The sequence below is a fragment of the Zootoca vivipara genome, chromosome 16 (genome assembly GCF_965207765.1).
Source record: "Zootoca vivipara chromosome 16, rZooViv2.hap1.1, whole genome shotgun sequence".
NCBI lineage: Eukaryota > Metazoa > Chordata > Lepidosauria > Squamata > Lacertidae > Zootoca > Zootoca vivipara.
In genome coordinates, this window is record NC_142599.1 from 20,427,676 (window position 1) to 20,444,041 (window position 16,366).

The following is a 16,366-nucleotide window of genomic DNA, read 5'->3' on the forward strand; positions in this document are numbered from 1 at the left end:
TTTTCCCAGTAGTGATGTATGGAAGTGAGAGCTGGACCATAAAGAAGGCTGATCGCCGAAGAATTGATGCTTTTGAATTGTGGTGCTGGAGGAGACTTTTGAGAGTCCCATGGACTGCAAGAAGATCAAACTTATCCATTCTGAAGGAAATCAACCCTGAGTGCTCACTGGAAGGACAGATCCTGAAGCTGAGGCTCCAATACTTTGGCCATCTCATGAGAAGAAAAGACCCTGATGTTGGGAAAGATTGAGGGCACTAGGAGAAGGGGACGACAGAGGACAAGATGGTTGGACAGTGTTCTCGAAGCTACCAACATGAGTTTGACCAAGCTGCGGGAGGCAGTGGAAGACAGGAGTGCCTGACGTGCTCTGGTCCATGGGGTCACGAAGAGTCGGACACGACTAAACAACTAAACAACAAGTCTATCAGTGGTTGCTAGCCACAATGAGTATGCTATCCCTCCCCTGTTGGAGGCAGTAGACTTACTGGGAGCCATAAATGCAGACGGTGCTGTTGCGCTTAGGTCTTGCTTGTGAGCTTCCCAGAACAGGCACCTTGTTGGCCACTGTGAGAACAGGATGCTGAAATAGTTGGGCCATCTCCACAAGCTTTCCAGATGACAGTTCATGAGCTTTGCTATGTGCACGAGAGATGGAAAACCAGAGGCAGTAAGTAACCTTGCAGACTGTGCTTTGCCATACTCTGTCCCAGGGGTGCCAACTTGAACATAATACTGGGTGGGGGCAGATAAACCCCACCACACATAAGCAATTACAAGATGCAGCACACACATAACATTTGAATTGCAATGTCCATCAACTTTTTTGGGGGGGAGCCCCCTCAAATATTTTACTGGGGGGGTGAAGGGACCTTGGCCCTTAGGAGTTGGCTCCTATGCTCTTTCCCAATCACTGCATTCATTCAAGCAACTGTAGGAAGTCAACTCTCCCTCCCAAACAGTTCTTCCTCCGGATTCCTAACATACATTGCACTTGGACTGGAAAGCCATCGTGTTGCATTACCATTACACTATTATTACACTCATCTCTTGCACCAGCCGCTGTGCGGAGAATGGGAACCAAGGGGCGGACAGCGAATCGAACAGCCTAGACTGCTCAGAAACACAACAAGATCGGTGGGTAAGAGTGCCCTCTAGTGGTTCCTTGGAGCTGTGCCCGAGAGAGGGTGCTTCCCAGCCATACTCTTGAGAACAGCTAGTTTTTGTTTCGTTGCAAAATTTTACTTGATTTTGAAAAAATCCCTTTCTGTTTCCAGTTTTACTACAACATGTTTCCTTGCTCTAGATAAGCTCTGGGCTTTCTATTAAGGCATTTGCTAGGCCACTGTGAGAACAGGATGCTGGATGAGATGGGCCATTGGCCTGATCCAGCAGAGTTTTATACATACTCTTTTTTTTGTGGGATGTAAAGCAGGAGCAGTCAAGTCACAACAGTTCCTAGAGTGACCACATGGAGGGACACCTGACCAGGTCAGCTGTAAATCTCCTGCCACTGATCTGGGATGGGCTTCCTCTACATGTAATTGAGATGGGCGTTACCTGGCCAGGTAAAAGTCACTGGCCAGCGGCCATTTCACTCTTTGGATTTTGTCTTCAGAGAAGCAACATCTTAGAACAAATGGAGTCTGACTTCATATAAGTAGACTTCACATGTATATATTACTTTTTCTAAGCAAGCCTGCCTTTCTGAGATTATGCCCCCCCCCCCACTGTTTAAGTCAGCAACAATTGACAAATGTTGTGGCAGTGAATTTCAACATGGCAACCTCTAGAAATTGTTGGACCACCAGCTCCATCATCCTTGCCTAGGACTGATGGGAGTTGGGAGTCTATTAGTTCTGCAGTCACTACCCCTGGAATAAATTAATATTCTGAGTGAAGAAGTGCTTTGTTTTGTCTGTCCTCCTCCTGCCATTTATGGCATTTATATCATGCCTTCCTCCCCTCAAGGAGCTCAAGGTGGGCTACGTGCTTCTCCTCTTCCTCATGTCATCCCCACAACAACCCTGTGAGGTAGGTTAGGCTGAGAGTGAGTGTCTGGCCCAAGGTCACCTAGCAAGCACAATGGCCAAGCGGGGATTTGAACCCTGGTCTCCCAGGTCCTAGTCTGACACTCTAACCACTATACCGCACTGACTCTAGTCTACCACCAGTCCTTTTCACTGGATGACACCCCCCCCCCAAGTTCTAGTATTACAAATGCATTGTCTTACCCACAGGGAAATTCAGTCTTAGGAATTATTAGGAAAGGAATTGGCTTTTTTGGGGGGGGGTTAAGCTACTTTTCAATCTAAACCATGTAGTTTTATTTTACCTCCAAATTGCTACTCTGAGATCCATGCTGTTCCTGTTTATACCACTGTTTATATCACTCTGCTTTACAGCCAGCCTTTTATATGCTTATTTTGTCTGGATAACATGCCCATGTCTTGTGGCTATCATTTTATAAATGATAAAATAGGTCAAAACTTGAAATGCTCCATCATCTCATTGAATTGCAGATCATCACATCCTAGAAAACGTACAGGATCTGGGATGTGCCAGGAAGTGTGTTCACTGCTTACTTGCCAGGAACACAGGAAGTTGTCTTTTATCAAGCCAGATCTTCCTTCCTTCCCTCCCTCCCTCCGTTCTTTCTTTCATATCCCACCTTTCCTCCAAGGAAGTCAAAATGGCGAACATGGTTCTCCTCCAACCCATTCCGTCCTCACAACAACCCTGCGAGGTAGGTGAGACTGAGAGCGCTTTGCCCCATCTAGCTCAGCATGTGACTGTCAGTGGGTCTCCAGGATTTCAGACAGGGAGGTCTCCCAGCCTCAAAGAGGCTCTGACACAGGGTGCTGCAGCTCTTCCCCTACGAATAAATTAAGATACTAGTCCATGTGGTTCTTTAACAGCTGAATTAAATATAACAACCTAATATAACAAATGCATAAATAAATAGCCAGACCTGTTGGATTTCTGCCTGCTGTATTTCTATTACAGGAGGGCTAAGGGTTCTAGTTTTCTGCCTACCAGCATACTTCTGGCCTGAGCGGCACAATGAAGATTTCCCCTGACACAGAGATGAAACTTCATTGGATCTCAGGTTTGGCAAAAGGTTCAGGTGCTCAGCTAGGGAAAAGAAAGTTGGCATTTCTACCTTCCAGGATCTGACCGTTGAAATCTTTCTCACTGCTAGGATTTGCCCCCAGGAGAGAGGGGCAGTTATTGGTTTGCTCTTGCTCTTGGTTTTTTTTTATGTATTTGTTTTTACCTTGCATTTTTATGCTGTGAACTGCCCTGAGATCTACGGATGAAGGGCGGTATACAAATTTAATAAATAATCATAGTAATAAGCAGGAACAGAGGAAACTGCCTTATACCATAGGTCCATCTGACTCAGCATTGCCTACACTGACTGGCAGCAACTCTTCAGGGTTTCATATGGGGTTCTCTCCCAACCCTACCTGGAGATGCCAAGGATTGAATTTGGGACTTTCTGCATGCAAAGCAGATGTTTTACCCTCCCCTTCAAATCCGCTTCATGAGCCTATCTGCTCTCTAGGTCTAGAATCTATTCCTAGAGAGGGATACAAGCAGGTTACTGCAATGCATGCCTTTGTTCCTAATACAGACACCTAGCTGGGGCATAGCTGCAAAGTTTTCCCTTTTCTCGCGAGGAAGCCTATTCAGCATAAGGGAAAATCCCTGTAAAAAAGGGATAACTTGGCAGCTATGAGCTGGGGTGGCAAGAGGAATTATGAAGTCTGTCCTTCCTTCCTTCCTTCCTTCCTTCCTTCCTTCCTTCCTTCCTTCCTTCCTTCCTTCCTTCCTTCCCCCCATCCAGGAGGAATGACAAGCTCATACTTAAAACAAGCCAATTATGTCACTTGCTCTGCACTGCATGGATCTAATGATAGAGAAAACAGCAGATGGGAAATCTGTGTGGGGCTTAGGAAACAGTGCCAGAGAGAAGAATTCCGTTCAGGATCCATGCCTCGCCTGTTTCCTTCTTTCTGCTGCTCTAGCTGTGACTGCTTCTCGGTTTGGAACAGCAGCTGAAGAACTTGGGTTGTCAGTCCATTGGTGAGTAAGCGAGACATGATGGAAGTTTATGAAATGATGGAGGGGGGAAAACAGATCGAGAAAAGTTTTTCTTCCTCTCTTGTAATACTAGAACCCGTGGACGTCTGATGAAGCTGAATGCTGGAAGATTCAAGACAGAGTAGAGAAAGGATTTATTCATGTAGTGCATGATTGAACTGTGGAACTCACTGCTGCAGGAAACAGTGGTAGCCACCAACCTAAATGGCTTCCAAAGAGGATTAGATGAATTAATGGTGGAGAGGGCCACCGATGGCTACTAGGCATGGGGTCCATGCTCTGCCTCCACAGTTAGAGACAGCAATGCTTCTGAATCCCAGTTGCTGAAAAGGAGGGAAGAGGGCTCTTGTGCTCGAATCCTGCTTGCTGGTTTCCCATAGGCATCTGGTTGGCCAATTTGAGAGGCTGGATTACGTGGACCCTTGTCCAGATCTGGCAATGTTCTTATGTTCTTACCATGCCCCAAGTCACCAAGATGTTCAGAGCCATTTTCTTGCCTGATTAGCGTCGCCAGCAAGAAGAATATCTCATCCTATACCCAGATCTGTGCTCAGCCAAACAGAAGGCATTCTCTCCTCTCTGGTCCTTCCACACAGGGGTGATGACAGCACCTGGCATCCTCAGGCAGATGACTCTGGCCAAAAGTGGCTCTTCCTCCTCTTCCTTCTCCACCACCTGTGTCATCTGCCACAAACTGAGTGCCACCTGTTTTTTCGATTTCCCAAATTCTCTCAGAGTGATCCTACACTGGGGACATTGTGGGTAATTACAATGGCAGGTGGTTTGTGCAGGTCTCAGATAAATTCACCGAGTGACCACCAATGTGTGTGTTGGGGGGCGGTGGGGGGGCGGTGAGAAGGTTCTTTAAACTTAGAGCTAGTCCAACTTAAGGGACCCAGGTGGCGCTGTGGTTAAACCACTGAGCCTAGGGCTTGCTGATCAGAAGGTCGGCGGTTCGAATCCCTGTGACGGGGTGAGCTCCCGTTGCTTGGTCCCAGCTCCTGCCAACCTAACAGTTCGAAAGCACGTCAAAATGCAAGTAGATAAATAGGAACCGCTACAGTGGGAAGGTAAACGGCGTTTCCATGTGCTGCTCGGGTTTGCCAGAAGCGGCTTTGTCATGCTGGCCACATGACCTGGAAGCTATACGCCGGCTCCCTCGGCCAATAATGCGAGATGAGCGTGCAACCCCAGAGTCGGTCACGACTGGACCTAATGGTCAGGGGTCCCTTTACCTTTTTAGTCCAACTTACAATGGTTCCAACAAAACTGCTTTCTTGAAAGGGTGGGTTGGATGAGGCCCTTCTTACATGAACACCTGGGCTCCTACTCCAGCTGCAGAGCCTTCTGGGTAATGCCAAATCCAATGCCTCCCCCAGCAAGCACAGTTGGCAGCTCTTCAACAGCCATTGATCCACAGCACGGAAATAACAGCTTTTAGCAGCAGCCATTAGACTTGAAGACAGTAATCAAATCCTGAGCCGTTTCCAGAGGTGCCCCTCAAAATCCTAGAGGCCGACGTGCTTCCCATCACAATGCTCCCTGCCTCCCAGCAGCACAACAGCTGCAAGGGTAAGCAGAAGTGGGCAACGTCGACCTCCAGGTCCTTAGAAATCCTTGGGAAAGGTTCCGGAATCGGTGACCAAAATAGTCAAGGGGATGGAGCAACTCCCCTTTGAGGTAAGGGTGAAGCTTTTCAGTTCAGATGAAAGGCGAGTAAGAGGCAACATGTTGGCTGTTTATAAAATGGTGGGTGGCTTGGAGTAAGTAGATAGAGAAATCTCTCTCTCTCTCTCAAGACTAGAACTCATGGACACCCAATAAAGTTGAACTTTGGAAGATTCAGGACAGATTTTGAAATATACTTATTCACACATCTCATAGTTAAGCTATGGAGCTCCCTCCCACAACAGGCAGTGATGGTCACTAACATGTATGGATGGCTTTAAAAGAGGATTGGACACAAATTATGGATATAAGGCTATTGCTCTACCTTCATGGTCAGAGGCAGTTATACTTCTGAATACCAGTTGTTCAAAGCCACGAGGGGTGGGGGAGTGTGTTCTTGTGCTCAAGACCTGCCTGTTGGTTTCCCCCAGATATCTGGTTGGACATTGTGAGAACAGGAAGCTGGGCTAGACCCTGACCCAGCAGCCAGTTCTTATGGCTCCGTTCGGTTCTTGTCACAGGACTGTTATGAATTGATCAGTGTATATCTCTCTCACACACATCAGTCAGAGGACTGGCCAGGGATATACGAAGTTCCACTTGGAATCTGTCATTAAGTCTTCTCCCTCCCCCCCCCCATATATACAGCTTCCACCTTCAAGAGGGGGCATAGCTCAGTGGTACAAATCTGCCTCCCTAGAATCTCCACCCATTGGTTCTAGCTCTGAAAGTTCTGCCAAGACTAGAGCACACAATACTTGGACCTCGGCCTCGGTCCACTGAAGGAGCGTCTCCACCCCCATCGTTCTGCCCGGACACTGAGGTCCAGCACCGAGGGCCTTCTGGCGGTTCCCTCGTTGCGAGAAGCCAAGTTACAGGGAACCAGGCAGAGGGCCTTCTCGGTAGTGGTACCCACCCTGTGGAACGCCCTCCCATCAGATGTCCAAGAGAAAAACAACTACCAGACGTTTAGAAGGCATCTGAAGGCAGCCCTGTTTAGGGAAGCTTTTAATGTTTAATAGATTTTAATATTCTGTTGGAAGCTGCCCAGATGGGTGGGGTATAAATAAATAAATTTATTATTATTATTATTATTATTATTATTATTATTATTATTAGAAAATGAGGATCAGTGGTGGCAGAAGGCAGGGAGGCCCAACAGTAGACAGCGCCAGAGCAGAGAAGACGACAGGCATAGAAGCCAACTAGTTTTGTCCCCATTCTCCTCCCTACAAAGGCAACACTGGGGCTAAAGAGGAGGAAGCTGATTGCCAGGGCCACCCCACTGGTTGTAGGAAAGAAGACAGGCAGGTGGAAGCTCCTGAGGTTGGTAGGGCACCACTGACGAGGACTCCTGTAAGGAAACAAAAAGGGGCCATGAGAGTTGTCAGCCCAGCCCTGCTCCTTTGCACGACTCTCCTCCAACTCTGGTGTGACCTGTCCAGGGTCCTGATCTTTTGCCTGCCTTCCCAGACTTTCACAATGTGCTGTGGGCTGCCTGCTGATCACCCAAGTTCCTCTATTGCTAGGATACAGGAGACACTCCGGAGTTTCACCACACCACCACAAGGCAGCAGTGCCTCAAACAAGGAGGGGTTGTGACTGTGCAACAGAGCATGTGCTTTACATATAGGTTCAATCCACAGCTTCTCCAGGTAGGACTGGGAATGTACTTTGCGCTTTGTAATTGAGTATCTGATGATGGATTCTCATACACTAACCTTGAAATACCATGTTTTGACAAAATATTTATAGGAGCTGCCCCTTTTTCTCAAAATCGAGGAGGAAGAGGGGCTAATAAAGTTTCATTGTCACTTTTTCCCATTCTGGGTCTCTGTATCTTTTGGTTCTTCTGTTCTTTGTGAACAAACTTTAGAACCTGCATTTTACCTCTTTTTGGAGGGGGGGGGGAAATCTCCATGGAAAACCTGATGAATCAATGGAGCACGAAATCCTTTTATGGAAAGATGTTTTCTGGTAGCAAAACTAAAATCTTACACTATGTATTTATTTGTGTAGTTTTTTAAATTTAAAAATAGTACTAATATTTTTATATCACCTTCACAGTACTCCAGGCGGCATTCGTGGGATTCCCGTGTGCTCTCTCATCCAGGCACTGCCTAGATCCAGGCTGGCTTAACTTCAGCAAAGTGGCTGCATTATGTGCCCTCTGACTACACCTGTTTTGATTGGTGCTTGCAGGTTGTCCTTTTCTCCAGGTCCATAATAAATGATGGACAGGTGGATGGGTGACCCCTGGCTTGAGAGCAGTACATGTGAAAAGGACCTAGGAGTCTTGGTAGACCACAAACTTGACATGAGTCAGCAGTGTGATGCAGCAGCTAAAAAAGCCAATGCAATTCTGGGCTGCATCAATAGGAGTATAGCGTCTAGATCTAGGGAAGTAATAGTACCACTGTATTCTGCTCTGGTCAGACCTCACCTGGAGTACTGTGTCCAGTTCTGGGCACCACAGTTCAAGAAGGATACTGACAAGCTGGAACGTGTCCAGAAGAGGGCAACCAAAATGGTCAAAGGCCTGGAAATGATGCCTTATGAGGAACGGCTTAGGGAGCTGGTTTAGCCTGGAGAAGAGAAGGTTAAGGGGTGATATGATAGCCATGTTCAAATATATAAAAGGATGTCGTATAGAGGAGGGAGAAAGGTTGTTTTCTGCTGCTCCAGAGAAGCGGATACGGAGCAATGGATTCAAGCTACAAGAAAGAAGATTCCACCTAAACATTAGGAAGAACTTCCTGACAGTAAGAGCTGTTCGACAGTGGAATTTGCTACCAAGGAATGTGGTGGAGTCTCCTTCTTTGGAGGTCTTTAGGCAGAGGCTTGACAGGCATATGTCAAGAATGCTTTGATGGTGTTTCCTGCTTGGCAGGGGGTTGGACTGGATGGCCCTTGTGGTCTCTTCCAACTCTATGATTCTATGATTCTACTCCATCTGAAGCCCTGGAGACCCACTGTCAGTGAGTGTAGAAAAATACTGGCCTAGTTAGACCCAGGCTCTGACTCCATATAAAGCAGCGCCCCATGTTCCCATGATGGTAGAGAGTTCCAAACCTGGGGACTTTGTTTTACAGCAGACCTGCTTGTAGAAAGCTGCAGTACCAGTTGTAAATAGAATACATAGTGTCAACTGACCTTCATGGGTACAGAGAGAGAAATTGCAAGGATATTCTGACTAAAGATTAGGAAGTCATTTCTGATGGTAAGGGCTGTTTGACGATGGAATGAGCTCCCTTCACTGGAGGCTTTTAAACAGAAGTTGTGGGGCCATCTGTCAGGGATTCTTCAGCTGTGATTCCTTCATTGCAGGGAGTTGAACTAGATGGGCCTTTGGTACACCTCCAACTCTGAAATTATATGATACTATGAAGATCAAAAAAACTAAGATCATGGCCACTGGTCCCATCACCTCCTGTCATATAGAAGGGGAAGAAATGGAGGCAGTGAGAGATTTTACTTTCTTGGGTTCCATGATCACTGCAAATGGTGACAGTAGTCACAAAATCAAAAGACGCCTGCTTCTTGGGAGAAAAGCAATGACTAACCTAGACAGCATCTTAAAAAGCAGAGCCATCACCTTGCCGACAAAGGTCCATATAGTTAAAGATATAGTTTTCCAAGTAGTGATGTATGGAAGTGAGAGCTGGACCATAAAGAAGGCTGATCACCGAAGAATGGATGTTTTTGAATTATGGTGCTGGAGGAGACTCTTGAGAGTCCCATGGACTGCAAGAAGACCAAACCTATCCATTCTGAAGGGAATCAGTCCTGAATGCTCACTGGAAGGACAGATCGTGAAGCTGAGGTTCCAATACTTTGGCCACCTCATGAGAAGAGAAGACTCCCTGGAAAAGACCCTGATGTTGGGAAAGATGGAGGGCACAAGGATAAGGGGACGGCAGAGGATGAGATGGTTGGACAATGTTCTCAAAGCTACGAACATGAGTTTGACCAAACTGCGGGAGCCAGTGGAAGACAGGAGTGCCTGGCGTGCTCTGGTCCATGGGGTCACGAAGAGTTGGACACGACTAAATGACTAAACAACAACAACAACAACAACAACAACAACAACATGAAGATCAGACTGGTACAGCATGACCTTTTGGCAGCAAGCAAGGGCTACCAGTTCCCACGACTTCCAGTGTAGACTCCCTCCCTCACTTGCGCTGCCTCAGGTATGATAGTCACTGGAAAAGACAGCATGTCCTAAGTGGAAGGAAGGATCCTGATTCCCACAGCCGACTCAGCACGGTACCTCATTGTAAATATTTCCCCTTTCTCTGTCGCATCCCTTTACAGCCTGAATCCTACTGATTGCAGTTATGATGTGTTCAGTCCCCACGCTCTCTCCTGCTTCCTCTGGCAGCAGGCTGGCTTTCCATTTGCAATGCAATGCAAGCAAAGCCGACATCAGAACACAGCATGCTCCAGTACCTTTGAAAAACAACACAATAAGGGGACACACACACACACACACTTTAGTTCCTGAGTGAGGCCACCGGGCGGGAGAATCACATGGCTCTTTGTCTGATGCTTCCTCTTTAACAGGATTGTAAAGAAAACCAAAAACACCCAAACCTAACCCAAACAAAAAGCCAGCCTTCATTTCTTCCTTTCTTCTCTCCAAATAAAAGAATCCCAACAATGTGCAGCCCATTAGCGACTGCGGCAGCGTTTTTCTGCGCCTGCACTCAAATGTTCGAGGTAAAAAAAGAAGCAAGCTTCAAGGCGATTTCTTTAGAAAAACAATATCATGGCCCACAATGGCCCATAGATTCAGAGGACTGAATGGGCAGGCAACAAAGCTGAACGCTGGAAGATTCAGGACAGGTAAATGGGAGAAGTTCTTCATGCAGTGCATAGTTAAACGGTGGAACTCACTCCCGCAGGAGGCAGTGGAGGCCTCCAACTTTATTTTATTTGCTGCATTCAAATCCCACTTTTTCCTCCAGGGTGCTCAAGGTGGCAGACATGGTTCTCTCTGTCCTCATTTAATTCCCATAACGACAATCTTGTGAGGTAGGTTAGGCTGAGAGGCAGTGACTGGCCCAAGGACAACCAGTGAGCTTCATGGCTGAGTGGAGATATCAGGTCCTGCTTGTGGGTTTCCTATGAGCATCTGGGTAGACACTGTGAGAACAGGATGCTGGAATTGATGGGCCATTAGGCTGATCCAGTGGGGCTCATTCTGCTCTTATGATTATTAGCATCAACTCTCTGAAGAATCCTTTTATGGTTTTTTTATGGGCTTATGCAAGAAGCCAACCAGGCCTACATTTTCAATGTGAACATGTGGGTTGTTTTTGTTGTGGCACATTGTAAATGCAATCAAACCTCCCGGGTTCTTGCTCACGTTATCTGGTTACAAATACAGGCTTTGGAAAATATTTGTTTCATGCAATTGTGGGCGTTATTTCATTCACACCTATCTGGCTTGTCAACGTGGCTGCAAATGGGGTTGAATCTACTTCTTGGCCTTCTCGGTAGTGGCACCTGCCCTGTGGAATGCCCTCCTACCAGATGTCAATGAAATAAACAACTATCTGACTTTTAGAAGACATCTGAAGGCAGCCCTGTTTAGGGAAGCTTTTAATATTTGATGAATTATTGTATTTTAATATTTTGCTGTAAGCCACCCAGAGTGGCTGGGGAAACCCAGCCAGATGGGCAGGGTATAAATAATAAAATTATTATTATTTTATTTTTATTATTAGCCAATAAGAGGACTAGAAGGTCACATTAGGCCCCTCTTCCCTGAATCTGAGGTTTCCTACCCCGGATGAGGCTGTTGAACTAGGTCAACTAACACACAGCCCTCCCAAGGAGAATGCCAAGCAATTTTAACCCCCCCTCCAAAATATCAAAGCCACACCCTCTTTCCTACCACACACATTATATGCCCTCATTTGAGCTCTTTGAGATGTTTCTGTCAATCTCCTGTCCCCTGGCCAACCAGCTCACTGCACCTCTCATCCAATCCAGAATATGGCAAGGAGGTCCCACCCCTCTGTCTCTGGGCAGAAAAATCATGTAAGATTCATATAGTACAGGGTCTCTCAGCTGCGCAGCTGTGCAGGTTCCTACTTTTCCTAGTTGTCGTTAGGGCAACTTTCCTGGCACATGGCTTTACTGGGTGATCTTGGGCCAGTCACTGCCTCTCAGCCCTAACCTACCTCGCAGGGTTGTTGTGGGGGTGAATTGAGGTGGGGGGAGAACCATGCATGCCACCTGAGCTCCTTGGAGAAGAAGGTGGGATACTGTTCAATAAATGAAATAATAAAAACACTGGGTGAGCTTCAAACATTGTCTTCAGCATAAGCGAGAATGGGGATTTGAACTCGGGTCTCAGAAATCCACACCTGGCACTAGCTGGCACGGTTCCTCCTTGCAGGTTGGGAGGACCAGCCACTCAATTCTCAAAACAAGCTTTTCCAAACGCTTTTTAGTCAACAGGGAGGATTATTTTTGCAATAGCGAACATTAAGCAGAAAGAATGCCGTGCCTAGTTTAATGGACAGTTTAAAACCGAATTAAGCAGCTGTCAAAAGGCAGCAGAGGCATCATACTATTAAAACCACATTATCTCGATATTTGGGAAAGCATAGAGGAGGAGAAAGAGGGAAAGGCAAAAAGATGATGGGGGGGGGGGGAGCTGAGCAAATAAATAACAAAAACATTGAGAATCATATTTCACAATCTAAATTGGGTTTGATCTTAAATGCAAAACTACCAGCAACTCTGGAATCGTATCTTTCAGTTCAAAAAGCATTTAGATGAGAAACTGATGAGAATCAATGGGCCGATAAAAATAAAATAAACTGGTATCCTTACGCTGCCAGATATGTTGCAATGGAGACCCAGTGTGGTGTAGTGGTTAAGAGTGGTAGACTCGTAATCTGGGGAACCGGGTTCGCATCTTCGCTCCTCCACATGCAGCTGCTGCGTGACCTTGGGCTAGTCACACTTCTTTGAAGTCTCTCAGCCCCACTCACCTCACAGAGTGTTTGTTGTGGGGGAGGAGGGGAAAGGAGGATGTTAGCTGCTTTGAGACTCCTTCAGGTAGTGATAAAGCAGGATATCAAATCCAGACTCTTCTTCCTCTTCTTGTGGAGTGGGCCTTTCTGCAGGTGAGAGGGCTTGCTGGAGAGTAACCTGCCTTTAAATAGCTAACAAGGGACATGGTTGGCACTGTGGTCTAAACCGCTGAAACTCTTGGGCTTGCAGATTGGAAGGTTGGCAGTTCAAACCCCTGGAATGAATGGGGTGAGTTCCCGTTGCTCTGTCCCAGCTCCTGCCAACCTAGCAGTTCAAAAGCACACCAGTGCAAGTAGATAAATAGGTACCACTGCGGTGGGAAGGTAAACGGCATTTCTGTGCGCTCTGGTTTCCGTCACGGTGTTCCATTGCGCCAGAAGGGGTTTAGTCATGCTGGCTACATGACCCAGAAAGTTGTGGACAAACGCCGGCTCCCTTGGTCTGAAAAGTGAGATGAGTGCCACACCCCATAGTCGCCTTTGACTGGACTTAACCAGCCGGAGTCCTTTATCTTTTTTTCTTTTCTTTAGCTTAAATAGTTAACTCAGAATGCACATATTAATTGAAGCTCTTCCTTGCATTTGTAGTACAAAGGCACAAAGCAGCCTATTCTGTGTGTGATAAGAACTGGGGGGGGGGGGAGTGCCATAGCTCTAAAAACTTGGAGAGCCACTGCCAGTCAGTAAAGGCAATACTGAGTTTCATCTGTGTTTCCCAAACTTGCTACCTGAGCGTGGGAAGATGTTGCAGCAAAGGGCCATCAGAGATAGCAGAGCCACTGGGAGCTGTCCACGGTCCTGATTTTCTTTGCCTTTGACCTGACCTAGAAGTGTCTGGTATTCGTTGCCACATCCTTTGAGGGTCTCTAAGCCACTCCACCACTCAGTCTACCTAGCCCAGTGTTTCCCAAACTTGGGTCTTCAGCTGCTTTTGGACTACAACTCCCATCATCCCTAGCTAGCAAGACCGGTGCTCAGGGATAATGGGGAACGGTAGTCCGAAAACAGCTGGAGACCCAAGTTAGAGGAACCATTTGTACGTCTCATGTAACAACACCATAATGAGTGCAAATCACCACCTATCTGGAGATGCCCACTTCTCAGGGGTCATGTAGCAGTGGGTAGTTTTTCCTTTTTTTGCACCATCAGGGGTTGGTCTGGACTAGATGATGTTTGGGGGTAACATTCCAGTTCTGGAAGCACCAGCTTAAACAGTTATCATTGGGCAGCTCTCTGAGGGATATCTTTGGAAGGCAGCAAAATGTTATTGAATGCATTGCTGCATCACTGCCCAAGCAGAAAATCCCACCTGAAGTTTTTCACACCCCATGAGCAAGCCTCACGCTGATGATTAATAACCCACCCTGGGGTATGATATGTGTGTGAGAGAGTAAGAACAAGTGATGCTATCTTTAGGAAGCAGAATTTGAAAGGTGCAAGATCCTGGGAGATCACAAGGTCACACACGAATGGTTAACTTGCCCTAAATGTGTCCCAGCTGTCATTACAACTGTGTCATTACAACAGTGAGATTGCGATGGCTCAGGAATTTTTGGACTCTCTCTCTCTCTCTCTCTCTCTCTCTCTCTCTCTCTCTCTCTCTCTCTCACACACACACACACACACACACACACACACACACACACTTAGACTGCCTAATTCCAAAAGCTCCAGCTGTGTACCACAAGCTCCTTAATCAAATTGATTGCTAGATTAATCAACTCAAGTCTCGATTCATCTAGTTAGCCAGATTTAATTGATCAGCTGTGGTCAGGGAGGGGCAATTTTAATTAGCAATAGGCAAAATTTCATGGATGTGAGTGACATGTACACCAATTTGATTTTTGAGGCTATTTTGGCTCTAACACATTGATGTGATGGGAATTCCCCCCCCCCCCGCCAAAAAAAACAACAAACCAAAGACCTTTTACACCCTTATCCTGCTGATGGGCTTTCCATTAAGGCATCTGCTTGGCCATTGTGAGAACAGGATGCTGGATTAGATGGGCCACTGGCCTGATCCAGTAGAAAGGCTCTTCTGGTGTTGTTAAAATCAACATGACTAGCTGGAAAATGCAATGGGACAAATGCAAACAAATTTAAACACAATGGAAGAGATGACAATGGGCAATTCAACTCAGCTGTCGAGACTGTGTTGTCCCTGTTATCTGCTCGTTTCCATCCTTCTCTGTATGTTTTGGCCATTAAATGTAAAATTGTACATACCACCAAATGACCTGAAGGAGCAGTCAGTGAGGCAAAGAGAGCACACCAGAAGCCTGCTCCTATGTGAGGAGAAGGTTTGTATCCCCTACCCACACCCTCAAGGTCCTTAACTTACAGTTAAAGAAGGTCAAAAGAGCCCTACTGGACCAGTGGCCCATCTAACCCAGCATCCAGTTCTCACAGTGGCCAACAAGAGGAACATGGGGAGCCTGAAAATAGGACATGGATGCAACAGCACTCTCTCTCTCCCCCCCCCCCCTGCGATTCTCAGCAACTGGGATTCAGAGGTATACAGACCATCCAACATTCCTCTGATAAAATAGGGATGTTTCTCTCTCCCCCTATAGTTGACGCTCCTCAACCCAGCTTTTTTTTTGTCATCATCATCTCCCTACCCCATGGCATTTACTATCAGAAGAAGGGCAAGTGCCACCATTACTACATCAACAGGACATGGCATACACGCACCCCAATAAGTCAATTTTAGAGAGCGGCAAGAATGGCCATGGAGAGGCAATGGGATGTTGCCTCACCGCGGCTACATGGGACAAGTGCCAGCTCATCCCCCTCCTTGAGCTCAGCAGCAACAGCACTGGTGGGGGAAATAGCGACATGCCAAGATCAAAGGGACGTGGGTGGCACTGTGGGTTAAACCACTGAGCCTAGGGCTTGCCGATCAGAAGGTCGGCGGTTTGAATCCCTGTGACGGGGTGAGCTCCCATTGTTCAGTCCCAGCTCCTGCCAACCTAGCAGTTCGAAAGCACATCAAAGTGCAAATAGATAAATAGGTACCACTACAGTGGGAAGGTAAATGGCGTTTCCGTGTGCTGCTCTGGTTCGCCACATGACCTGGAAGCTGTATGCTGACTCCCTCGGCCAACAACGCGAGATGAGTGCCGCAACCCCAGAGTCCGACACAACTGGACCTAATGGTCAGGGGTCCCTTTACCTTTAAGATCAAATCAGAAGCTGAGATGGCTTTCATAATTCTAGGACTGTCCCTGGAAAATTGGGACACTTGGAGGGTATGGGGTATATATACTGCCTCCGACAACGGAAGCGGAATAGTAACCATTGTCCATCTCGGCTAGAAGCCATCGCTAGCCTTCTCCTCCATGCATTTGGCTAATCCTTTTTGAGATCTGCCTTAACCTGCAGTTTTCAATGAGGAGTCAGTAGCTCTGGGAAATCTACTACAAACCAGAATCACAGAGTTGGAAGGGATGCAAAGGGTCGTCCAGCCCAACCCCCCTGCAATGCAGGAATCATAGCTAAGCGGTGCAGGAATCGTGGCTAAATTCCCCAAGCTGTTTT